The 27,470-nt window shown below is 52.3% G+C and overlaps 1 protein-coding gene across 1 annotated transcript in view; it reads right to left on the bottom strand.

Annotated features, from left to right (window-relative positions):
* LOC144948933 (fibronectin type III domain-containing protein 3B-like) overlaps positions 1-19,945 on the bottom strand; it is a 165,621-nt gene extending 145,676 nt beyond the window's left edge. The window contains 1 exon segment of the mRNA XM_078878680.1: positions 19,581-19,945. The gene's annotated coding sequence lies outside the window, so the exon portion shown is untranslated.
* Positions 19,946-27,470: the final 7,525 nt, after the last annotated feature.

Genomic DNA, 27,470 nt, shown 5'->3' with positions numbered 1-27,470 from the left:
CGTTCCCGACTCGGGCGCCTTTCTACGCAAGTGACCGCCATCACATCCACCCCCTCTATTTAAGGAACGAAACGGGAAGAGGGCTTCTCCACAAATGTGGCTGTCGCCTGATGAAGCCGGTTGTAATTACTGGCGAAACGTCGTACTCAGATTGTAAATGTTGTGGCTTTGCTCTCCAACACACCGGTGTGCTGTACTCGTCACGAATTGGCCACGTTCTGTTCACGTGACAAACATTACTAATTGGTTGTGTCGGGTGGTGGCGGGTTTAACGACACATTCATATATTTACACGATCTAACCCAAAAAAAACTGTATGATGGGTTTCTACACAGAGTTTTGTTCCATACCCCTCCCCCGCCCCTTGTTCTGCGTGGGTTTCCTCCGGGTTCAACGGTTTCCTGCCATGGTTAAACAAACAAAAAAAGATACCAACACCGTAACTGATATTGGCCAAAACATCCCAATTCAGAAAAATTACCTTTAAATTAAATTCAATAGGGGATGGACTACACGTGGCAAAAACTACGCGGCCCCGTCTAAGAAAACTTGGCATGGCCACTTCCTGAGAAAAAGGCGTCCTGAAACTGTCAACTCAATTGCGAGTGGCTCACAATCCGGTTGAATCAGCCCGTTGCCCATCCGGTGCTAATAAAAAGGACGACCACTTTGCGGGGAAAGCAACAGGCGTTGTGCTATGGACACACTCGCCCACGCAATACGACCGTCGTATTTCCTGACATTGATTCAGGGGGCAGCAAACAGATGAGCAATACCACCTCAACGCGCGCTTGGGAGCGGAGGGAGTGGTGGTGGGGGGGGGGTAGAACTTTGGACTTTTCAACACGAATGTAAAATCACGCCCTCGCAACGCAAGGCAATGCAGGTCAGTGCCGAGCTCTCTTCAAAAGGTCACATCGGCTCAGCGGTTTTACACCAAGAGGCCCACCCCGATGCAAAGAATCCCGTGTCAGGTTTGATTAAAAAGCACACGTACGGCCCCCCGTTGTCAATCCACTGCTGGATGGGTCACGGCCTGCCCCCACAGCGCGCAGGCCATGAGGGTTATTTGACCATACTTCACCAGGACAGTCAGCGAGGGGGTCGGTGGCGGTGGGGACCATAGACGTGAAAGCATAGAGGTCACAGTACAACAACAGAGTTCGCTACACTGCCCTCGGCTGCCCGCCCACGTGGCTCCACGGGAAGCTGGTTGTGAGTGGCGATCGCCCATCCGTGCACTGTCCGTGCAGAGTCACTGCTTAGCTTTCAAGATCCGACGAATTCAAACACGGCCCTGATTGTGGTCATGGTGTCAATTGAAACATTCTATTGCATTATATATTTTGGTTAAATCCACCAAAGTGTATTCTTTTAGTTTTTGTAATTGATTCATAATCAGTTTCTTTTGGGGCTACATCGTGTAGGTTTACTGTCATTTAGAACCCTCCACCACCAACAACATTTAAGTTGTCACGTCACGGGCAAAAATATTAATCTGGTTCATCAGAAAATCGAACCGGAAAGTTTGAAAGCGCTGGCGAAAATGCTGACGACGACGTTTCCGGGGAGAATACTCCCAGCATCATCGGGGTGTCTCCGAAAAATTTGCTCTCTCACAGTTTTTTTTTTCTCCCACATTCAATCTTTATTTTACCAACTTACGATTTGCACCACCCCCACCTGGCCCCCAAGACAACAAAAACATACGAACATTTTGACAAACTTTACCTCCGTCGCATCTGCGGCGGCGGCGGCATCGCGCGATTGTTTTAAAGAGAAGAAATCCGCTTCAACCTCTGCGAAGGAATTTCTGGCAAAGACGCGCGGCAGGGAAATTAGTTTGAGCGACGGATGGGGGAGAGAGTTTAAATTGGATGATTTGCCCGATTTGCTTCCAAGTAAACATGAAGTGTAAAAACAACTTTCCGCATCTCACTCGCTCACGTTTCACGTTTGAAAGATTTATTTCAGTTTTTATTTTATTTTACATAAGTTGAAACTAATTGCTAAACGAGATTTACGAATTACTCGCCACGGCCGTTCGGAAGCTAAATTTCCATCGGAGCACGGAGCTTAACACAAAGATGTCTCATGCCCAATTGATTGTTATTCTACATTTATATACATTACAATTGTATCTCTGGCTGTGATATTGGCCTCGTGTCGTTATGAAGAGAAGAATCAAATTGAGATTGTCGCAGTGTGTCTGCGAATCAATTCGAGAATGAACGAGATACTACAGAACTAATTCTGAGTTCCTATCCAAGTGATAGATCTATGTATCACTATACATCACTTGGATATCTCGAGAGAAATGTTTGCTAAATCGCATAGAAAACTAAATTTTCGTAACTCTATCGGCGTGCGGTCTTGGGTGACCGGGCTAAGACCGTGAAACTCACCACCCTTGAGAACTCCCCCGTTTCAAATCGCAGCAATTGGGGTGGCTGACACCCAGGGGATTGGCAGCAAGGATGTCAGAGGAGTGCCAACTCAGCACTCCGACCCATTCGCCCCCCCCCTCCCGCCGCCCCTTCTCCATTTTTTCCACGCCTCGTTTTTAACAAAAACGTTCATCTCGAGAAACTCGCGGCCACCGACGAAAACCCGTCGGTGGCCGTTGAGAAAGCCGACAGCGCTGGACGCTGGGCGTGAGAAAGACCGCACGGTCACGGAGAAGCACGGACGCGCAAATGCCTGCCGCAGACGGCTTACCGTGGACGGTGGCCAACGGAACATCATTCTCCCGTGACATTTACCGTATTCTCCAGAATACAAGACGCATCCCCGCACCCACCCCACTACCCCCCCCACCACTCCTCCCCACCACCCCCACGTAATTGCGAGGCTGAAATTTTGAAGGGGGGGCAGCGGGGGGGTGCCTTGAATTCGAACGTAGGCTTCTGTGGCCGATGCCATTGGCGATGCCGCTGATGTTGCTGCTGTCGCTGCTGCTGCATTGGAAGTGGTGCAATGGGCACAAATAACAACAACAAAATACCTCAAATCGTTGTCTCAATAACGCTGCAGTCTTAAAAAGAAAAGACAAAACAGGCAACGTGTCGGGCAATGGCTCCTTCAGATTTAGTTTTTGCGTTCGGCCAAGGATGCCACCGGTGGCTAGGAGATGTTAACTACCTCGCCTGGTACGCAGGAGGTCGCGGGTTCCATCCCAACCCTGACTCCTGCTGAATATTTGGAGTTTGGGTCTCTCTCTCTCGCATCATCATGACGGTGTCTAGGAGATGTTAACTACTTCGCCTGGTACGCAGGAGGTCGCGGGTTCGATCTCTCTCTCTCTCTCCCTGTGGTTGCGTGGATTTTTCCTCCGGGTCCTCCAGTTTTCACCTCCACATTTACAACCAAAGGTTTCGAGTATTTGACTGCGATCAATGTCCACGTGATGAGCCACTTCGTTGAGCTATCATTTGTGGCCAGGTCGCTTCTGACGCACGCTCAGTGGGCATTACCTGGTGCCTCTTATAATATGGTAGAGGTGTGCACATGCGCTGTCAGATCTGTATATCTTTATTGATTTATTGACACCGGGCACAGGTTTGAGGGTGCGTCTTACTTCCGGAGCTTCTTGTAATGCAGAGAAGACGATATTTTTTCCCCTCTACTTGTTACTCAATAAATCATTACAGCGGCTCTAAACGGAGGATAATCTCGTTAAAAGATATGACCTCTCATATAGCAATCTAGTTCACGGTATTTTTTACTGCCGTGGATAAAACGGCTGCCATGAAAACTTAAAAGTCTCAGACTGATCATCGTGTTTATACGCTCAGTTGTATAATATTGAACGGCAATTGTAATGATTATTTGCCTCCCCATGTCATGCCAGTAGTTTGGGTTGTTTGACCATACTTCACCACGGGCGAATGATCGGGATGCACACGCGGACACGGATGGGGTGAAACAGAGAGAGACGAAGAGAGAAAGACAGAGAGATGGGCACACGGGTGAACTCGCGGACAGGTGAACAGACGACGAGCAGAGAGAAGGGATGTACTCACGGATGAGCAGACGGATGGACAGATGGATGAATAGACAGATGGACGGAACTGGTGAACTGACGAACGAACAGACAAAAACAGACAGGCAGATGAAGAGGGTCAGACTGATAAATGAGCAGACGGACAGACTGTAAAATTTGACACCGCGCAGATATAAGCGGACCACTCACACAAACAACGGCACAATACCGCTGCTCTCATCCACCGGGCAGCAGCAGCAGGAGCAGCAGCAACAGCAGCAGCATCAACAACAGCAGCAGCAGCATCAACAACAGCAACAACAGCAACATCAACAGCAGCCACCTTGCTTAACGGCATAGTCTCATCCCCGCCCCGTACTTCACACAGAGCCAGACAGGATAGGCTGGAGAGAATTCAGACGTGTTTGGGAATAGGTCAAGGAAACTTGTGACCTTTACTAAAACAACTTCTTTCCAACTCCTCTTTGGGGGCCCGCTCTGTGCACGAATGTGCCGTTGCGAAGACGACGCAGCAATGCGGTTGGACCGGCTGGCCGGGTGCTAAAAGCGCTGCCGCTGCTACCGGCACCACCGCCGTTGCTGTTACCGCAGCAAGTACCACGGTCAGAGACACGGAAACCAACTCGGCTCCACTCTCGCCCGGCGAGGGAATTCCCGACGCACAGCTACACGGGTACGGCCCACCCGCCCCCCTAAGATGAGTTTCCCCAGCCACCACCGCCCCCCCAGCCACCACCGCCCCCCCAGCCACCACCGCCCCCCCAGCCACCACCGCCCCCCCAGCCACCATCCCACAAATCGCCCTCGGCGGTGCGCGGTTAGCGGCGGAATTCGGCAAGCGCCCAGGTGTGGCGGGGGTGGCGGCGGCGCCCAGGTGTTGAGACGGCGCCGTGCATCGGGAACACGTGGATCTGCCCGCAAAGTACCGTGGCACCGGCTACATTCGGGGCGACAGCTCCAATCGTCACCATCGTCGTCATCAACGTCAAACATCGCCGTCGGCAGCCATGACCGAGCAATCGTACAAGACCCCCTTCCCCGAGACGCCGCCAGCCCTCGCCGCAGGCAATGGTGGCACGAGCCGTCCGGCTCCCACCTCATTGCCGCTCCACATCCATGGGAGGGTGGGGGGGGTATGAGATGTTGGGCGTGTACTGGATCTCCCTCCTTTGGCTGCCACTCACCAGGTCACTGGTCGCGACCACCGGTGGATCATCACGTCCGCATCTCAATACCAGAAGAAGCATATGGACACTCCATTTGGCCAACTTGGACCGTGACGCCAGGGCACAATGACCCCCCCCCCCCCAGCTCTTTTCGGATGACGTCACGTGACCTTTCACGTCCACCGTGAATCAGACTGCGCACGCAAATTTTTTTTTACCGCAGTATTAACCGGGGCGGACTGCCGGATTCCAATCAGGAACCTGTGCGGGAAAGTGGTGAACACGCTAACCGCTGGGTCCGTGTGACTGCCACCGTCCACAGCGACAAGGGGCCCTTCCTTTCCCATCGGTAATGAACCCTTCCAAACCACCACCTGGTTTCTTGGGAGTTTTTTTTTATTTCCTTCCACCAACCTGGGGTTGCAACGCGAATGGGAAAACAGAAGACTGGGCACGATGACATATTTTGATCGTTATTTTACGATTAATTGCTTATTTTTTAAAAACGCACGTGACCCGACGCCGCTGGGATCGCAGCCAAGGAATTTTGTGTTGTTTTGAATCGCGTCGCACTCGGAAAAACACTGCACACACATACACACAAAGATCCCCCGTGTAGCCTTCACAGGCTGCTGGGGCAAGCGCTGCTAAGCGAGTAGCACCTATGAAGGCCGGCACTGCACACGAGGGGGTGGGCAGCCAACACCACGCCCGGCTGACTGATGTCTCTCCAGTTCTGATGTTTAACACACCGCACCAGGTACTCCTTGAAGGTCGGGTCGGCCTAGTCGAGGAGGGCCCAGGACCGGTTCAGATAATCGTCGCCAATTTTGCCCGCGGGTGGGACTGGGTTCGTAGCACAGCGTTCTGCTAACCCACAACGATGAGCGCGCGCACACAAGGACCGAGCGGACGAGCGCACACGGTGCGATCTGTTAACTTGTTTACAGTTTTGCGGCCGCACTTCTCCCGGGCCTGCCCCGCTCACTCTTGACCACGAGAGACGGAGAGGGACGCCGTCGCCAGGCCCGGCGGCTCGTGACGGCACGCCCGCCGAGAACGGCGTCTCACTAGCAGCTGGTTTGGCCGCACACAAGAGCCACACGCGTTGGGGTGGAACGTTGGCAAACCCCGGTAACCGAGTTTAATATCCAGGCCCAGGGCGAGTGATATCCGAACCGATGGTCCAGGGCCCTCCATTTGCCCGACCGCGACCGTGCAAAGCGGTTAAGTGTGAACGAGCACGAGGTAGGTGCCACTTAGAACCTGGGTTCGAATCCGGATTTCAGCCGCCCGTGATTCGAGAAGCTTCTCAGGTACAGGGGAGTTGATGGTCTCAGACAGGTCACGAGTGGGATGCATGAAAAACCCATCACGCTAAAAAAAGAAACATTTTATCGCGTAATGTGGCTAAGAGGCACAGTGGATTTTCTGTGGGGTCAGATTGCAGCGTTAGTCAAATGTTGTGTCGTGCACCCGCCCTCCACCCGACAAGGCCAATTAATGATGCAGCCGTCGCGTGGACAAGCGTGCCAATTTGTTACCGCTTCGGCAACACCGGCATTGAAGTCAGAGAACGATTCCACGCTGGATTTAACCGTTCGTTTTCAATCGTTGAATGTGTTGGTTCACCACGCGACAACTTTATTAACCGGCTGCGTTCAGGTGGAGGGGAGCGTACGACGCAGCATTTTACTGACGCGGCGATCCGACCCCAAAAAAAACACGCATTACCGAGCACAAGGTTGTTCGAAAAATGCCTAAACGCTCTGAATTTAATTTGGGTCAACTCCAACTCCGCAAATTCGTGCGCTGCTTTAACTTCCTGGCAACGAAATCCCTCGGCAGGTCACACGTGAAAGGTGTTGCCCCCACACGCAGAGAACGAGTCCCCATCGAAGCGACTTCACGAGTGTTTGTATCATTAGGGGGGGGGGGGAGTGTTAACAAAATACTTTTTTTTATTGCGTGCAGAGACAGATATACGAGGGAGATATATTATCCGCCTTAGAACGTGATGTACGCTTCAAACATAAACCGCGCTTCACTTTCAATATCATCTACAACTACACACATGTGCAGCTTACAATCTTGAGCCCCCTCCCCCGACTCCCACAATATATTTACCCACTCCCAATCAATCCCAGTCCGCCATCCGAAAAGTCCAAAAATTGGACACACGGGGAACCGTAGCGGTGTGGAAACACAGCGTTCTACACGCCGCGTCCCTGCGTGACAGCTTCTCAACTCGTTCCACCAGCCGCAGATTAATCTGCCCGGCTCGCAAAGCCTGGAGGTTTTCCTGGACCATCGTACAAATCTGGGTCGGTCGGACACATTTATATTAAAAACAACAATAATAATCATGCCTCAATTGAATTTGTGGGTCAGGTCATTCAAAACGATCTGGCCAAATGTGTGTCGTAAGACACCCCCCCCGCCAACCGACGTGGCCAAAGGAATTAAAGGTAGCAAACAGTGCACAAAGGCGTGTGAACGTTCCAACCACTATAATCTCAGCTCGTTCGCCGGGTGGAGTTAAAGAACGATGCACCACCACGAACTTTAGCAGCAATGACATCACGCGCGACATTTCGATTGAAACCGCGTGCCAAGCATCTTCAGAACGAAATCCAGGAGTCAGAAACAGGCTTCATCTTGACGTGGCAGGGCACCCCAATAAATTACGAATCGTAATATTGGCTACAAAAAAAGATACGTGTTGAATTAACACTTCCAAATTATTCGGGAGGGGTGCCTCGCTGAGCCTCGAGACGAATATTCAGGAGGGTGCTGCTGGTGCTGCTGGTTTCGCTGCGTTGGCCGGTCCCAATAGCGAGGAGTTTGGGCCTCGTAGGAGGAAATCCAGCACCACGCGGTACGAGGGGATGGCACTCGCAGCTCCGCACAGACGCAGTTGGGCGCTATCGCGCGCGCTTCCCCTTCCACCTCACAGCCCGGGCGGTATTTCCCCAAGTCATTTTCATCTGGGTATCACCAATCTTTCAGCGGTGCCACGGTAGATCCCGGGGGTCACTGGGGTCACCGGGGTCACCGTCGCCGTCACGGCCGCCACCATCCAAGCGACGAGCAAGACATCGCCGCGGAGCAGAGCCACGCGCATCTGCGCGCAATATCCCATATAAATAAATAAGTGCAACATCAGTGGCCGCGGCCATGTGGCACCAATGAAGGCCACTCGGCCTTGTTTCCACGCGCGGCGCACAATAAGCGGCGCGCATCACAAAAATGACGTCGTTGCTCCGTCTCATTCCCCCCCGCCCCCCCCCCAGTCGCTTAACGCTCGCGCCTGTCAGGGCTGAGGCCGGGTCTCTTGCGTGTGGCGAGAGAGGGGGTCCAGCGGGTGGTGGGGGGGTCTCACACGCCCCCCTCCCCCGACCCAACATCGGCTACTACAAAGCCGGCACAAACATCTGAAAGCGTTTAACTGTCGGCGGCGTCCCGACAGCGGCCTTCAGAAACCAAAACCGGGGGGGGGGGCCTCTCCACCCCCCCGCCCCCCCCCCCCCACTGACCCCCGTGTTGGTAAAGCGGTGGTGGCGCGGCCGCCCCCGTTCCCGGCGCTGCCCCGGAGCGCGACAATTGCACGCGAGTCTATTTATCCACGCGCCGCGAGTTTGTTGGAGTTTGTTGGTTTTTCGCGAGCGGCGAGCCACGATGGCGCGTTTACAGGGCGACCGCGGGTGTCCGTGCCCCCACGGACACCACGGCCCACCCCCCCCCCCGGAGGCGTTTATTAGTGGGGGGGAGGGGAAGGCTTCGTTTCTCATCGAATGGCTTCCGGGTTGCCACTCGACTGGTGCCACGTGATTAACAGCCTCAGTCCATAGCGGGAAGTATACAGGATGTGGTGTGCCAGGTGCAGGAATATTGAGTGCCATGGTGGCGAGATGTTAACTACCTCACCTGGTATACGGGAGGTCGTGGGTTCGATCACGACCCTGAGGCCTGCGGTATATTTGGAGTTTGCGTGTTCTCCCCGTGGTTACGTGGATTTTTCTCCGGGTCCTCCGGTTTTCCCCTCCACGTTTAGAATCGTGCGCTTAAAAGTATTTGGCCACTTGATAAGCCACTTCGTTGAGCTAACGTTTGTGGCCAGGTCACTTCCGAATGGCCCTGTACCTCAGTGGGTGTTACCTGGTAGAATGAATAAAAAAGTTAGTAGCAAAAATAGATTGCAGGTTTGAGACGCGGGCAAAATAAAATCCCCCGGTGAGGCGTGCTTTACGAATTCCCACCGATTTCATCAAATAGACGAACCAAACCATTTGGGCTGCAGCAAGCAAGTTATGAAATGAGCGTAACGCGTAACAAGCAGCAGTGCTGGGACAATGAGCAACAACCCCGATTTCGAAAACCCGTCGAAAGGTGGCTCAAACTGGTTGCAATTACAAATCGAACAGAGCCGGGGCTTTATCTGCGACCTTAAAGAGCGACAATGGCTACAACATGAACAAGAGGCCAGGCGTAAAGCGGCAAGCCAGCGGGTAAACCTCGGGGGCTGCTGGGCCCAGGCAGGGTCACGCAGGTGAGCGCGAGAATACCTGTCACGCTGCGCGGTTCACAGCTCCCAGTCCTCGGCTCACGGAGATCAAATCACAAGACGGGAGACCGGGTCCACTCGCACCGCGCGCGTGTGTGTACGTCGACCGTGTTGGGCGCCACAGTGGCGAGATGTTAACTACGCTGCCTGGCATGCAAGGGGGTTGTGGGTTCGATCTCAAACCCGACACCTGCTGTATATTTGGAGTTTGCGTCTCTCTCTCTCTCTCTACCCGTGGTCGAATGAATTTTTCTCCAGCGCCTAGGGGTTTTTTTCCGTCCACGTTTAGAATCAACATCAAGCGTTTAGAGTATTTGGCTGCTATAAATTTCCACGCGATAAGCCGCTTCGTTGACAGCTATCATTGGTGATGGCCAGTTCGCTTCTGAAGAAGAGCTACGTGGCTCAGTGGGCCCTTGGCCTGCTGAAATACTAAATAAAAACGGTTTTCGTTTACTCGTTTAAAACCGTGTGGCTACCGCTTCAGCCCGGCGCACACGCGGCCCGCACGAGCCGAGGGAGCGACGTGTCGGGAGGAGGTGGCGCGATGTATCGCCGCGTGCGTGCGGGGAGAGGAGAGCGTAGCGCGATCGAGAGAGGGTAGCGTCGCGGGGAAAGCAGCGACAAAAAATAAAACCTGGAGCGGACAATTCCGCCGCCAGCGAGGAACGAGCGGCAACATCCGTCGGCTCCGGCAGCGAGGCTCACGGAGCAAATCGCGGTTGGGTGGGTGGGTGGTGGTTGAGTGGGTGGTGGTTGAGTGGGTGGGTAGGTGGTGGTTAAGTGGTTAAGTGGGTGGGTGGTGGTTGAGTGGGTGGGTGGTGGTTGAGTGGGTGGTGGTTGAGTGGTGGTTGAGTGGTGGTTGTTGGGTGGGTGGTGGTTGAGTGGGTGGGTGAGTGGTGGTTGAGTGGGTGGGTGGGTGGTTGAGTGGTTGGGTGGTGGTTGGGTGGGTGGTGGTTGAGTGGGTGGGTGGGTGGTGGTTGAGTGGGTGGGCAAAGGGGGGACAGGGTGGGGTGGACGCAGTAAAACTCGCAAGCGGCCGTCTGAAATGCGCAGCGGTGCTCTCGCCAGAGGGAAAAAAAACAGAAGCCGATCGCCTTCCTCCGAGTGACGAGCGCTTTTTATCCCCCCCCCCCCCCGGCGCAATAGAAATTCCAGCCGATTATCGCCCAAAGAGGGCCCCGTAACGGGCTCATACCAAGGCGGGCGCGTCAAGGAAGCGGGGTCTACGTGAAGGCAGGCGAAGAAGCCCGCCCAAGATTCAGACGTCCCGTCTGGCGAGATGACCGACTGCGGCGGTTCGTGCCGCCACGTTGAAAAAAATTACAAGTTTCGTTGGGTGTTTTTTTTGTAGCCACAGTACACACGGACGTTCCGATTAGCGTAGGTTACGCGAGATTCGTTTCGCTTGAGGCCGAGCGTTTAAACAAAACGCGCACTCACAAATGCGCACGCGATCGATCGCCGAGCCGGGTTTGTGTAGAGATGCAAATGTTTGTCAAATAAACCCGCCCACACACGAGACACACACATGCACACACACACATGCACACACACATGCACACACACACGAGACACACACATGCACACACACATGCACACACACATGCACACACACACATGCACACACACACATGCACACACACATGCACACACACACGCAATTTTTCTTCATTTAAATCACTGCTCTTTACATCACACGTGGGACACAAAAGACAAAGGTCCCCCGTGTAGCCTGTAACAGACTGTTGGACCAAGTGCTGTTAGCGAGCAACCTATTAAGGCCGGCACGGCGCACGAGGGGGTGGGTGGCCAGCACCACGCCCGGCCACACCAGGTACTCAATTGAGGGGAGGACCGCTTCAAGTAATCGTCACTGGTGTTGGCCATGGGTAGGAATCTAACTCGGGTTTCCAGGTTTGTCGTGCAGTATGTCGACTACTGCACTACCATGCACACACACGTGTGCACACACACGCCAGACCTGTATCTTAATTTGAACCAACGCGCTTGACACCACACATAACGTGTTGACCAATCATCAGGTGCGTGAAGCACGTAACTACAGTTTGCATTCAAGCAGAAAATATATTATTTTAAAACAATGGAAAACAATGGAACGACAGACCATGGCGGATTGCGCTTACACACGTCATCACAATATGTTACACTGCATTTATTTTTAATAGGATCCTGCTACATTGCAATATATTGCCAATTCCAAAAATGAGTGTTTGGCTTCTTCTGAGTTTATGAGAGTATATGGGTCTCTATGCGAGTCTACGGGTGTCAATGTGAATCTATGGCACTCCATGCGAGTCTATGGGTCTCTATGTGAATCTATGGGTCTCCATGTGAATCTATGGGTCTCTATGTGAATCTATGGGTCTCTGTGAATCTATGGGTGTCTATACGAGTCTATGGCTCTCCATGCGAGTCTATGGGTCTCCATGTGAATCTATGGGTCTCTGTGAATCTATGGGTCTCTATGTGAATCTATGGGTCTCTATGTGGACCTATGGGTGCTATACGAGTCTATGGGTCTCTGTGAATCTATGGGTCTCTATGTGAATCTATGGGTCTCCATGTGAATCTATGGGTCTCTATGTGAATCTATGGGTATCTGTGAATCTATGGGTGTCTATACGAGTCTATGGCTCTCCATGCGAGTCTATGGGTCTCCATGTGAATCTATGGGTCTCTGTGAATCTATGGGTCTCTATGTGAATCTATGGGTCTCTATGTGGACCTATGGGTGCTATACGAGTCTATGGGTCTCTGTGAATCTATGGGTCTCTATGTGAATCTATGGGTCTCTATGTGGACCTATGGGTGCTATACGAGTCTATGGGTCTCTGTGAATCTATGGGTCTCTATGTGAATCTATGGGTCTCCATGTGAATCTATGGGTCTCTATGTGAATCTATGGGTCTCTGTGAATCTATGGGTGTCTATACGAGTCTATGGCTCTCCATGCGAGTCTATGGGTCTCCATGTGAATCTATGGGTCTCTGTGAATCTATGGGTCTCTATGTGAATCTATGGGTCTCTATGTGGACCTATGGGTGCTATACGAGTCTATGGGTCTCTGTGAATCTATGGGTCTCTATGTGAATCTATGGCTCTCCATGCGAGTCTATGGCTCTCTATGTGAATCTATGAGTCTATTTGAATCTATGGGTCTCTATGTGAATCTATGGGTCTCCATGTGAATCTACGGGTGTCGATGCGAGTCTATGGGTCTCCATGCGAGTCTATGGCTCTCCATGCGAGTCTATGGGTCTCTATGTGAATCTATGGGTCTCCATGTGAATCTATGGGTCTCTATGTGAATCTATGGGTCTCTACGCGTGCGAGCGTCAGGGCTAGTGTGTCAGGGCTTCCTTCAGCAAAGCCCCCCCCCCCAGCGTCCCCCCCCTCCACGCTTCCACGATCGATGATTGAAAAGTGCTGATTACGGTGGTGTATTCAACACGACTATGACAATGATTATCAGGCCCATTATTTAATAGACAAAATTGGTGGTGGTGGTGGCAGTGATGATGATGACCACCTCGGTCAAACAAGCGATCAGGGCCTGAGGCCACGCTGCTTCTTGTCATCTCAACCGGCCAGACTGCTCACCACTGCTCAGCACTGCTCACCACTCCAACTCAATTCAGAAACCAAACTTGACCCCCCCTGCTCCTTCTCTTTTGCTCCTCCCCCGGGGCCAAATCAGCCAGCTATCCAGCTATCGAAATCTAGCTAATCGGAACCCCCGCGATCGGAACCCCCGCCACACACACAAAGGAAATCATCGCAGACATGAAACGTCTCGGGGCGAGTCGCTGTCCCAACCCCCACTCCCCGATTTGGCGGAACACGAAGAGAGGGCAACGGGTCCACTCGCTCTGACAGAGCTCCCACCACATCACACACCACCCCCCCCCCCCCCAAGGCTCCATCAGCAACGCCGCCACCGCCTCGCGTCGGGGTTCGACGCAGCAGAGTTTCTCTTTTCTGGGAGGGCGGTGGGCGGGGGTCAGGGCGGTCCATGGAGGGGCACAGCTGTCGATCCGTTCGCTGGCTCCGTCCGAGCGCAACACAAACGGAGGCTTTGATGCCCCCCTTCTGCTGCTGCTGCCACGAGAAAAGCCATCGCAGCCACGGCAGCAGCGGCTGTCGCGCACACAACATCCGGAGTCTGGTGTCCGTCTTACCGCTGGCCCATCGTGTGATTGTGAAGATGCCTCTCGCTTCGCTTGTTTACCTAGGAAAGCCTCCGCCGAGTCTCGAAATCTCTTTTTTTCCAAGAGGGCCTTGCTAATGTTCCGCGCTGTGTGGCGGTGGAGGGGGGGGGGGCAACGGCGAAGTTGCTGCCACGTGCTTCCCAACTAAGCGACGAGAAACAAGTTGCTCGATTTGGGACCGTGAGAGCGACACCGCCACGTGGTGATGCTGCTGCTTCTACTGCGAGTAGCAGCAGCAGCAGCGGCATAAACTTTGGTTCTTTCGGTAAAGTCACGTGGGTAGAAAAATAAAATGAAAAATAATATATCACGACGTTTCGATCGCAACACTACCGAAAGAACCAAAGAATACGGATTCCCGGCAGTCACGAAAGCTTCCGATCAAGATCGTAAGTTTAAAGTTGACGCATCTCGCCGCGTGTCGTCACGATGACGGCAGAGCCGGAGGAGGCGGATGCACAACGAGACTCTTATGGTCGCTACATCGCATTTTTTGTTCGAACGCAAACAATGAGGGTGGTGACGATGGCGACGCCTGGTCTAGCGAGGCTCAGCACGGCGCTGAGATGCAGAGACGGCGACGAGTTCGGAGGGCGAGAGAGAGACAGAATCAGAGAGACACAGAATCAGAGAGACACAGAGAAACAGAATCAGAGAGAGAGACACTGAGTCAGAGAGAGACTGCCACATAGTCAGAGAGAGACAGTCAGAAAGAGACGGAGAGACAGAGAGTCAGAGAGACAGAGAGAGACACAGAGACGGAGAGACACAGAGAGAGACACAAAGAGAGACAGAGAGACACAGAGAGACACAGACAGCGAGAGAGGATCCGTGCGGGCCAGCAAACACCGCCTCGCTTACCGCTCTCGCACCGCCATCCCCGTTCGCACTTCTCATAACTCATCGGGGCGGGGGGAGCGTCGGAACGAGTTCCCTTTTAAGAAGAGACTCGCGTTTCACAAAGAGCTCCCACGCTCATCGCTCACATGAAAGCGAACGCGCGCGCGCACACACAAAGACAAAGCTCCCCCACCCCCCGGTATAGTCTGCACAGACTGCCGGGGAAAGTGTGCTGTTAACGAGCACCTATTTGTTAGGTGCCTTTGTCTAACCAAAGTGTCAACGCCACGCCAGGTACGCGCCTTTAAGGTTGTGTGGTGTGATGTGTGGGGAGCGGTAGTGTAGTGGGGTTAGGGGCCGTCCATAAATGACGTCACGCGATTTTGGACGTTTTTTGACCCCCCCCCCCATCGTCACACGGCGTCACAAAAAGTCAGACCCCCCCTCAAATGACGTCACAAAGCTCTGCCCCCCCCCCCCAAAAAAATAACAACGCTTCAAATCGCTTTAAACTATTGTCATTGTAGTGCGTATTTAATGTGGCGCTGCACTCTGATGTTGTAGGAGAAAACATTTATTAAAAAGTCTATTTAACCCGGCGACCCGAGTTCGATTCCCGATCACGGCCAAAACACCAGTGACGATTATCTGAACCGGTCCTGGGCCTCTCCTAGGTCGACTCGGCCTCAAATGAGTAAATATTGCCACTCGGAAGACAGAGGTGGCCGGGCGTGGTGTTGGCCACCCACCCACCCCATCATGTGCCGTGCTGGTCCTCACAGGTGCTCGCTAACAGCACTTGCCCCGCCCGACAGTCTGTTAAAGGCGATACTGGGGAACTTTGTCTCTGTTTTTTTGGGGGGGAGCTGTCGTGTAGTGGTTAGCCGCTGGGTGAGGAATCGGGAGTTCGATTCACGCTCATGGGCATCATCAGTGGCGAATTATTCCGAACAGCTCGTGGGTAAACCTCCCACCAGGTCAACCGACTGAGTGATCTATTACCACGTGGGTAGGAGACACACACTCCCAATATATTATCTTAGAATTATAATATTGAATCAAAGTCCACTTGACACCAGCGAGGCATGTGTATAGAGCAATCGTCGTGGACACACACAGACACACACACACAGACAGACAGACACACACACACTCGGCGTGTCTGTGTATAAGAGGAGGTGGAATCTGTGAAACGACCCGTGGGGGTGGTGGTGGTAGGAGCCCGCACAGAGGCGAAATTCTCGAACTTTCTTGGCTCCAGACGATTGGACGCCCCCCCTCCCACCACCACCACGACTTTCTGATTAATGATGTCATTGTTACTGCATTCCAGCAAACTTTCCCATAAAACGCGTTCACGTTTACAGCCCGTTCTCCATCTACTGCTGGATGGGTTTCGTAGCGCAGCGCGCTACCCGCTGCGCCCCAGCTCACGCTCATTCAAGGCTTTCCCAAACTCCAGTCACGCGATCCACCACCACCACAACTCCGTCTTTCCGCGTCTACCAATTTACTCCCCCATTCAAATTAACCCGTTCCACGCGGTACGCGTCGGATGATTGGCAAACACGTCCCACGCTCATCAAATAACGGCTCTACGAGTCAATCGAGCCGATTCCAATTAAGATTGAGATATCGATGCGCGCGCGTGCGCACGTACACGCGGAACACGTGACGCGGACAGCGTTAATTGCTAAGTAGGTCACGTGGGACGTGTTGAACAATCATCGGGCGCGGGCAGCGTGGGACGAGTTAATTTTTTTTAATTGAATGGGGGAGGAGTACATTGGTAAACACGGCAAGACGAAGCCGGTGGTGGTGGTGGTGGATCACTAGGACTGGAGTTTTGAAACCCGAGTCTATAGATGTTCGCGTTGTCTCCGTCTCGCTGCTAATTGGCACGTGCTCACATGCCACTACTGTGCACACTGCGTAAACTCGGACACTTGTGGAACCTGGACCCCCCCCAAAAACCACACACCGCGCGCGTACGAGGAGCGCTAACGCTCAGCAACTGGACCCACCTCCTGGGCACACCGCCACGCGCCTACAGCACCTGGCAAGCCACCTATTGGCGACCCCCCCCCCCCAAGCAGTAAGTCCGGGTTCGACCCCGTGGGCTTCCGAGATCCGACGCGACCGGGCGCCACCCAGCAACGGTGTTGGTCTCAAGCGGACGACCTCGAGCAAGGCGCTGTCATCGTGTCCACGTCTTCGTGGGACGGTGTAGAACACTGCGTCAGCATCAAGGATGGGGACGCATTGCTGTGTATATATTCCATCGCCTCGCTGGTATTGTTTAGCGTGGGGGAAGAGGGGGAGGGTTTGTATTGTTTATCGCAAAATCCATTGTTGTATTGTACCCTCTATGCTCCCTCGTGGCATTCACGAGCCGGCACTACCAGCGTGGTGAAGTATGGCGCATTCACCCCCACTACGAGGCGCACGGCAGTGGATACGTGGCACAGCGGCCTGGTGCGTGTACATGTGTCACGCGCGTTCTAAGCAAGGGCAGCAGATGGAGAAAGCAATAACGCAGAGGAATACCACCAACATCATCATCCCCACCACCATCATCGTCATCCCCACCACCACAACCGTCATCCCCACACCACCACCACCGTCATCCCCACACCACCACCACCGTCCCCACACCACCACCACCATCCCCACACCACAACCACCGTCCCCACACCATCATCCTCCCCACTGTGCCTACGTGGCTGCCCCATCCACTCCCACCCGCTACTTCTCCCCACCCCACAATCCCTCCATCCTCTCCACCAACCCCCTGCGCTTCGGAAACCCCCCCCCACTCTCCGTTACGCAGGGTGGACATTGGGAGGAGCCCGGGAGCCAATCCGGCTCTCAGCAAGGTCCCCTCTCGGTTTAAACCCAGCGGCGGATGGAGCGGTGGCGCTGTGGTGAGCGCACGCACCGCGGCTTTCTCCAGCCCGGCAGCCCGAGTTCGATTCGCGGCCTCGGCGTAGACCGCACCAGTGACAAAGAGCTGTCTCTCTGCCGGTCCTGCCCCCTCTCTCTCTCCTCCTCCTCACCCCAATTTAATCCAGCAGAGGATCGATAATGAGGCTGCGCAGTTGTTGCGTTACATTTACCAGCAGTGGAGGTTTAGCCGAGTTATTTGCGTCGGAGACTTATCACAATCATCATACGGATGCTACAGACGAAAGTCTCTCCACGTCACCATGCGTGGTGTCGTGGTGGTTGTTTGACCATACTTCACCACGCTGGTCAGTGCGGATTTGGTGAACATCGTTATCATCGCCACCACCACCACCACGTGAGACAAAATCGTCACCCGATCGCCCCGATCTCGGGGGAAGCCGATCCGGCGACTGGATCCCAGTTCCCGCTCGGAAGGGGAGACCGCCAACGCGCTTGCCACGTAGTGCGTGACACGAGATGGATCGCAGGGACACGGATTCTTCAAGCAATCTGTGCGGAGCTTTAAGTCTCCACCCCGCACCATCCTGCCCGTATCGTGTACGTGATGGGTTTTCTCCGGATTCTCCGTGCGTCCTGCCACGTGAAAAAGCCAAACCGCTCATGATTGGATTCGGCCAAACATCCAAACGTGGCAGGAACCCCTCTTGAAGTCGAATCTCTAGACTCGACGAGGCGTTCCTGGAGTAGTAAATTGCATCGCTATAATAAATCTTTATATTGCCAGGATAACCGGTCACTATACACCCAGTCTTTGACAATTGTTTCGGGGGATACAATGAACAGTGGCGCAGCGGTTAGCCGCACTGCAACGCTTACGACCCCCCCTCCTGCCCAACCCGAGTTCGATTTCCGTGCACGGCCAACATCAGTGGCGATTGATCTGAATCGCCCCCCCTCCCACGCCTCATCCCTCTTCAACTCGCACTGACCAGCGTGGTGAAGTATGGTCAAACCCCCCCCCCCCACACAGGAGCGACAGATCAGACAAATGTCTTCATCCAGCAGTTGATTTACTGCGGACGATTATTTCGTATCGGTCGGGTGATCATCATCATCATAATCATCATCATCATCTCTAAGCGATAAAAGTTTGCGCGTTCGAGTCACGAGCATTCTTAGGCAACCGTTTAAGTGCTCGGTGTCACTTTACGAGAAATTACGAACATCGCCGTTGGAATATTTGTTCTCCCGCACGGGTTCAGAGACAACATTTCACGTGAATATTCATATACTAGTCGCGTATTGTGGAGCCGCGCGCGCGTTCGACACGTTGTGGTCTGGAAGAGCCAAACCATATCACGGGAGGGGGGCGGGGGGGGGCACCAGCGCCTCGCCTCCACTCAGCCCCCCACAAACACACTTCCATCCCCCACCCCACCAACAACAAAACAACGAACACATCCGACAACAATTATCCGAGTCGGAGAGTAGCTTGCGTTCGTCACCGAGACGTTCCCGGCTCTCATTAACTAAAACAGCTGAAGCGCTCACTCAACGTGCACGGCAGAAGGCGCGAGGAGCGGGGGGGAGGGGAATCCATCCCAGGCTGCGCCATCAATCCCAGGGATGGCCATCCAAGGCTAAGCGGGGCAAAGATCCCCATCCCGTCACCCACGGCGAACCCGACCGTCCTCCTCTTCCCAGTCGGAGCGGACAGCGCAAGAGCGCACGGGCCCAAGCAAGAGTGGCGACGGATCCGTCACAAAGAGCGGCGGTGGATGTTTGGAACGGGGTAAGAATCTCCTACCGAGTGCAGGAGTGGGAGTGAGGGTGGTGGTGCGTACGGGATAATCGGAGGAAGGAGCCACCTCGGATCGGGCTCGGCGTCGCGGGAAGATCCCGTTCCCCGTCCGCCTTTGTCTCTCCGCGGTCTTCCCGCGACGAGGTGCGGCGGCGGCGACGGCGTCGGCTGCAGCGGTCGTCGTCGGGAGCTCTTCTCGTTGACTCTTCGGGGTTGCTGGGGGGGTGAGTCGGGGAGGGGGGGGGAAGATGCCGCGCTGGGGTTTAGCGTGAACCGAGCGTCGCAGCCATGTCCCGGCGGCAAGGCGATGCTCCCCCGGCAAAAAAAAAGATCGGAGCGCAACTCCGTCCAGTGCCCAGCAACTTCTCTCCCCGCAGACGACCGCGCAGCGCCTTAGACGCGGCGCACACCGCTGACGGGTTAAAGGGGAGGCGCGCGCGCTGCTGCTGCTGGCTCGGCCGTGTAGGCGGGGTGGGCGAGCAGGGGGGGAGGAGGAGAGGGAGGGGAGGAGAGGGAAGAAGGGGCCGCCTGGATGTTGGGGGGTGGGAGGGTGGCGCGGAGGAGGAGATCTTCTGGATTCGGAAATTGCGTACAAGCGCTTTAGCGAACAGCGCGCACGCCCAGGCTGGGGCAGTCACTTCCTTGCGACACGTGGCCTGTTTTGAGAAGCCCGCACGGGGGGGTGGCAGGGGCTGCACCCCCCCCCCCCAAAAAGACACCGGAGTTCGCTTTTCCTCGTGGGACCTTCAATAATCTCACTGCGAGCCGACGGCCACTGGTGGCGCGCTCGGACATGCGGATCCCAGCAGCCTCGGGCGTTGTGGACACGCAACAACAATGGAATTTCGATTTAAAGCTTTCGTGACTGCAGGGATTCATCTTCTTGGTTCTTTCGGTAAAGTCACGTAGAATGGAAATAATAAAATAATAAGAATAAAACATAATAAAATAATTCTCACGACGTTTCGGCCACAACGCAAGTAGCCGTCCTCAGGTGGAGAACAGGTCTGTCGAGGAGACATTCAGACTCTGTTGTGGCCGAAACGTCGTGAGAATTATTTTATTATGTTTTATTTTTATTATTTTATTATTTCCCTTCTACGTGACTTTACCGAAAGAACCAAGAAGAACAATGCAATTGCTGGCATGAGATATGAGCTCAAATTCAATGTATTAATTAAGAAGAAGAAAAACGAAACACGTTCGTCAATAAGACTGCGGCCTTAAAATTGTTAAAATATTACAGGCCACGGTGTGGCCAATGGTCCTTTAGGATAATTCACTTTCAAAGTTCCCTGGTTTTGATCGTTCACGAAGCTGCTCGTGGTCCACCCTAAACCGCACCCACTGACAAATCACGGCAGGAGATGCCGAAGTTGTCAACCCACACGGCTTACCCCGTGTTCTTGTACAGGGGAATTGAGTTTTTTCAGGTCCATACGGCGTACAGACGTTTCAATTCGGTCAAAATTTTTTGGTTTAATTGTTTGTGTTTCTCTCCTTGTGATAGGATTTTGTGGGATGAACGTTGAGATTTATAAGGGCACGGGGTGACCAATAAGGTCTGAATTGGTCTGTAATGAAGTAGGGCACTGATAAGGGGTTGACAGGTATGAGATGAGGATACCCTGATGATGCACAAATGTTAAATCTTTTTTAAAAAAAACTCTCCAGTCGTAGTGTGGCGACTGCGGTTATCCAGAACAGAGACCGGAGTACAACGTGGAGCGACGCAATGCCCCGATCCACAAATACGAAGAAGGAGACATCAGAGCCATGATGATGATGATACACTTCTGACGCAGTTGTCTGAACCTGAACGTGACATTGTAGCTGTTGCTCTGCATCGACATCAGCAGCAGCAGCAGCAGCCATAAGAAAGAAGATTCACATCAGAGCGAATCGCTTTCTCGCCTCTATCTTACAGCGCTGCTCGTCTCGCTGCCATCTCCGCCCCGTGTCTAGGACTCTCTCGGTAAAGTCACGTAGGTAAAAATGAAATTAAAATTAATAAAAATAAAACAATAAAAATCACGACGTTTCGGAGGTAACACAAGCCTCCGAAACGTCGTGATTTTTATTTTTTATTTTTATTAATTTTAATTTCATTTTTTACCTACGTGACTTTACCGAAAGAACTAAGAGTATGAATCCTTGCAGTCACGAACGCTTCAAATCTAGAATTAGGACTCTCTCATTTCACCGCATTCCTCGCGCGTCTGTATCTCTCGTCGCATCTCACTGCGGCTCTTATCTTCCGTCCACGTGCCTCTTCATCTCGCTACATCGTGCTTTCCCTCTCTCTCTCGCTCGCGCACACGCCCCCTGACTGTCGCCTCGCTGGGAGTTTATACATCGACAGGACGGGAGACGAAACAAGCAGCAGTCCGCCTGCGTAGGCTACCCCCAGCGCGGCACGCGGGTCATGAGATGTGGGGGGGCGGGGGGGGGGTACTTACAGGGGGTGGGGGGATGTGGTGAGGGGATGTGGGGGGGTCCTTACAGGGGGTGGGGGGATGTGGGGGGGGGTCCTTACAGGGGGGTGGGGTGTGGGGGGGGTTCCTTCCAGAGGGTGGGGGGATGTGGGGAGGGTACTTACAGGGGGTGGGGGGATGTGGGGGGGGGATGTGGGGGGTCCTTACAGGGGGTGGGGGGATGTGGGGGGGTGTGGGGAGGGTACTTATAGGGGGTGTGGGGATGTGGGGGGGGGTCCTTACAGGGGGGTGGGGTGTGGGGGGGGGTTCCTTCCAGAGGGTGGGGGGATGTGGGGGGGATGTGGGGGGGGGGGTCCTTACAGGGGGTGGGGGGATGTGGTGGGGGGGTGTGGGGGGGGTTCCTTCCAGAGGGTAGCCAGAGCTCAAAGTCGTCGTTCCGTGCAACTCGTTTTAAATGATTCCCATCAGGAGGACAGCCGCGTGGTGAATGTTGCAGATGGAGCCGTGGGGGAGACGATTGCCAGAGATTGCGTCACCCCCCCCGCCCCCGATCGGGGTCTCTCTACAGCCCCTCCCCCTCCTCTCGCGGAGACCCCTTCCGTCAGCAGTGGCGTGAGCAAAGGAATTGCAGAGCTGCGCCTTTAGCGTTTACTTTCCACGACCGTGCAGTGTTTAGTTATTACACCGGGATTTTAAAAAAACCTCTACTTTATTATTATTATTTACTTATTGATTTATCCAGGAGAGCCACGATGAGTCGTGGGACTACTGCTGCATTTATTTTGTTGTTTGTGAAACTTTTACTGTAAGATGCGTTTAATGTAAGATGCTTAATGTAAGATGATTTAATGTAAGATGTGTTTAATGTAAGATGCTCTTAATATAATATGTGTTTACTGTAATATGTGTTTAATATAAGATGTGTTTAACGTTAGATATGTTAATGTAATATGTGTGGTGTGATTTCTTTGATTGATTTCAACTTTTTACCCTGGAAAGCCAAACGTCCCAGTGGTGATGTTTACACACTGCAACCAGGTACTTTCTCATTTAAGGCTGAGTCGATCTCGGAGAGGCCCAGGGCAGATTCAGATATTCGTCACCGATTAGGCTGTGAGCGGGAATCGAACTCGGGTGGGTCCCGTTTCTAGATTCGAAGCTTTCGTGACTGCAAGGATTCATACTCTTAGGTTGTTTTCGGTAAAGTCACGTAGGTAAAAAATAAGTAAATAATAAAATAAAATAAATAATAATAGAAATAAAATAATAAATCACGCCGTTTCGGAGGCAACACAAGTCTCCGTCATCAGGTGGGACCGTCACAGCTAAATTTACTGTATCAATACAGAATTGCTGTATCTATACAATGCTGTATTGATACTTTACCGAAAAACCTAAGAGTATGGGTCCGGTTTGTTGCGCGGTGCGCTAATCACTGCGCCACCGCTCCCCACACACGTGGTTACCCACACGTTCACGGAGAAGATGTATCGGACTCCCCCACCCCTCCCAGCATAAATAACGAGTTCAACCAATCGTCCTTTTTGGGTCTGTGGGTCAATAAAAACAATACTTGGTAGCTGGTACAAAAATAAGTTAACGTCCTATGTTTGTACAACGTACAAAGTGTGACATCTATTCTCACAAAGACGAGCACGAGATGATGGTGCGTGTTCAAAGTCAACGTTCTCAATTGCCGGTGTCACATTTCCGATTGAATTGAAAAGTCCCATTGATTGAGTCTGTCACAAAGCGCAATGTCCTGGGACATTGTCCCGACTGCGGGGGCATTTGCCCAGACACTGGAGGTGGTGTCCCGTGTCTCCCACCGGCTTGGAACGCCACGGTGGGGACTGCAGCAATGACGTGCTGATGGGATTTATTATATGGACTCTTATTCTTAGGTTTTTTCGGTAAAGTCACGTAGGTAAAAAAATAAAATTCATAAAAGTAAAATAAATTAATTTAAACATTTTACCTACATGACTTTACCGAAAAAAACCTAAGAATATGAATAATTGCAGTCACGAAAGCTTCAAATCTAGAATTATATGGACTCTTATTCTTGCGAATGATGGCTGGAGCAATTATGGTCCAAGAGCCGATGTCGAGGTCTGCTGCTGACCACAGCGGAAGAGCTTCAGGAGTTCGCGAAGTTTTGCCGTTCCTCCGTTGAAGGAGCGCAGACTGCAGTGGTTTACCGTGTGGTCTATAGTTTGGGTCGCATGCCTACAATCGCACTCTGGATTGTCCTTTAATGTATCTCTGTGTGTCTCTATGCATCTCTGTGTCTCTCTGTGTAGCAGTATCTATATTTGTTTCTATGAATTTATCTTTATGTGCCCCTATGTATCTCCATTTGTCTCTAAGTATCTCTGTAGGTCTCTATGGGTTAGCTGTATGGTCCAGAGTTATGGCTTGCATGGTCACACTCCCTCTGTGGATTGTCTTTAATGTATCTCTGTCTGTATTGTATCTCCGTGTGTCTCTGTGTAGCAGTATCTATATTTGTCTCTAAGTATCTCGATGTATCTCTGTAGATATCTATGGGTGTATTGTATGGTCCATAGTTTTGGCTTTGCATGACCACAATCGCACCGTTGTGGCTTGTCTTTAACGTTCCATTTCCGAAGGAGATGCGCCCACCAAACCTGTTGATTTCCTGATGCGGTCGATGCTTCCACCATTGTCTTGGAGGAGGAATGCCAAAGCCAGGAGCTGTTCAATATTTGGGTCTCGAATGAAGCGTTCATTGTTCCGCTGGCATTTGGGGTGAGATTCTAGGATGGATTGATTAATTTATGTATTCCTCTATACGTATTTACACGATGCAAAACCATCAGGTGGCAACGGTGCGTTCATCCACCAGTGTACTGATCACGGCTGATGATTACGATGATGATTCGCAGCAAACCCAAACCAATTCTCCCGAGTTGAGTGCCCTTTTTTAAATCCTTTATATTAAGTTCACTTGCTTGCTTGCTTGCGCGCTTACGACCGTGCAAATCTTTCGGTCGTTTTTTAACCCACTTCCCGTGATCCAATCGAGCTGACATTTTGCACACAGACTCGTTGTGCGTGACAATTTATTTTCGTGAAATTTTTTTTCCAAAATTTTACACTTTTTAGGAAAAAATAAATTATATTTAATTACCAATTGCTTATTGGTGGCAGGCAATCATCTGACCCATAGGTGGCAGCCATCTCAAGCCAGAGGACGAGAGGACTCTAGCCGCCACGCATATAAAGGATTTATAGTGAAAAACTTTGTTTTTACGGGTTAATTTTTTCAAAGCGGGGTGTTGGTCCGTAGCGGCCACTGGTGGCGCCCGTGTAAGTGGCTGTGATTGGACGGAATTAGTCGCGCGCAGCATAGCGCTTCGACAACTTTATTGACCGGGACCTCAAATGCATGTAGTCCCAAGGACGCATGCGTATAGTATAATGTAGAGTTTGCGTCGTTCTTGCAAATTCCATCTCACGATCGCTGTGGAATCGCAGAAAAGGCTACAAGGCAGCAGCTGCAGCAGCTGTTTGCCAACAACTGCCCAAATTCTGCGCTCCATTTATGTATTAAGATTACAATTAAAGCCAATTCATCACTGTGTCTACGTGTGGCAGGGAAAACCCGTAGCTCCTGGAGAAACCCCCACGCGTGCGAGAGCGGACAGAAGATCGTGCACGTGCGCGTGCATTTTTTTGTTCTAGATTTGAAGATTTCGTGACTGCAAGGAATCATATTCTTAGGTTTTTTCGGTAAAGTCACGTAGGTAAAACATCAAAATTAATAAAAAATAAAATAAAAAATCACGACGTGTTGCCTCTGAAACGTCGTGATTTTTTTATTTTATTTTATTTTTATTAATTTTGATGTTTTACCTACGTGACTTTACCGAAAAAACCTAAGAATAACATTTCTTTGTTCGCTGTCGCGCCTTCCTCCTCCTGGCAGGGCCAGGGGTACGGCAACCTCATCGGAGCCTCCTCCACGGGTGCTCGATTACGGGCAGCCACGTGCATCGCCACCACCACCGCCCGTCTGAGTTAAGGTCAAGAGGTCACCGCGGCGAACGTTGCAGATGCCACCACCACGCCTCGGCATCGCTTCCCTTCTGCCAGATCCCTGTAGCTGTTGTGAATCAACACGGGTTTCGAATTGCATGCGTACCTTGTCTCTATATGTACGGGTACAACGGCTCCTTTGTCAATCCACTGCTGGAGAAGGGTCTACCCGTGCCCTGCGTGTCGTGATTGCACTACATTATACTTCACTACGCTGGTCAGTACCGGTTGGTAAAAGTGGGCAGCATCATATCGACGTCGAGTGAGAGTGAGTTTCAGCTCGAGGCGGGTCCCATCCCCCTGTTTACAGACCCTGAGCCAGTGGTGGAAATTTCACATTCCTATGGCGGGGTCGAATCTACCCCCCCCCCCTCCCTCACACATTGGTACTTTATCGACCCAATACGAGGAATGATGATGGGCTGCGTCAACCCGTAACCAGGATATGAACTCCGATTTGCGAGCTGCTAGCTCGACTGCCGAGCCACCTGGCCACAGTGAAAATGTTTGATCAAGATACGTACTGTACACGTTTCTTTATCCGCACTATCGATTTTCCAAACTGCTTTTAATGCGTGACAAATTTCAAAAGCGAGCATCGCTGACGCAAACTAACGAATCAATTCACGACGTATTTGAATGCGGTCAGGTAACACGACTTGCTCCTGCCCGACCCACGATTATAACGTGCCAACATCTACACATTCAGCCCGGGGCACGCAGGTTAATCTCCACATTCAAACGGGAATTTCCTCTTGCGTGTCAAGCTCTCCACTCGCGTTGCCACCGGTCCCGGGTTTAGCCCGAACAGACCCAGAGTTGGTACCCTTGTTTACGAGTTGGTAGGATATTCATTTGTACCGAGATCTAATAGAGTTCATGCTGACTGAGAATAGTGTCCGGGTTTGGTTTGTGGGAAAGGTGAAAACCCTGACCCACCCACTCATTCAATCGCCCACCCACTCATTCGTCCACGCACCCTCTCACCCTCTCTCATCCAATCACTCACCCATCCACCCACGAGGGTTACTACCTCTCCGAGTGTAACCCACAGTCCAGAAATGAGCATGCGTTTGGGTGGCAGCAACTGCGATCTGTTACCGGAATTGTGTTAAACTTAATGCTAATAAACGTTGGTGGCAGTACAGCAAGTGGGCCCAGTGAACCAGTCTGTATAGTGGAGTTATTTTGCGTGATCCCCTCGAACGCGTGGTGGGGTTTTTCTGGGTATTCCGTTTTTCCTCCCACGCTCATTTCACAATTGAAATCGGCCAAAACATCCCAACTTGATGCAGTCCTCCTAATGCCTGCTCACGCCACTGCTGACGGAAGGGTCCCTCTCTAAAGAGCCCCTTTTTTATTTCATTCTTGTCCTGCTTCTTACAAATATGCCATGAAATCTTGTCAGAATGTAGCAAAGCCCTCTTGAGAATGAGCACTGAGACTCAAGTGAGGCTCTT

This window comes from Lampetra fluviatilis, chromosome 51, assembly GCF_964198595.1.
Source record: "Lampetra fluviatilis chromosome 51, kcLamFluv1.1, whole genome shotgun sequence".
Lineage (NCBI taxonomy): Eukaryota > Metazoa > Chordata > Hyperoartia > Petromyzontiformes > Petromyzontidae > Lampetra > Lampetra fluviatilis.
Note: the sequence above shows the minus strand (reverse complement) of the source record. Positions and strands in the feature narration are given on the sequence as shown.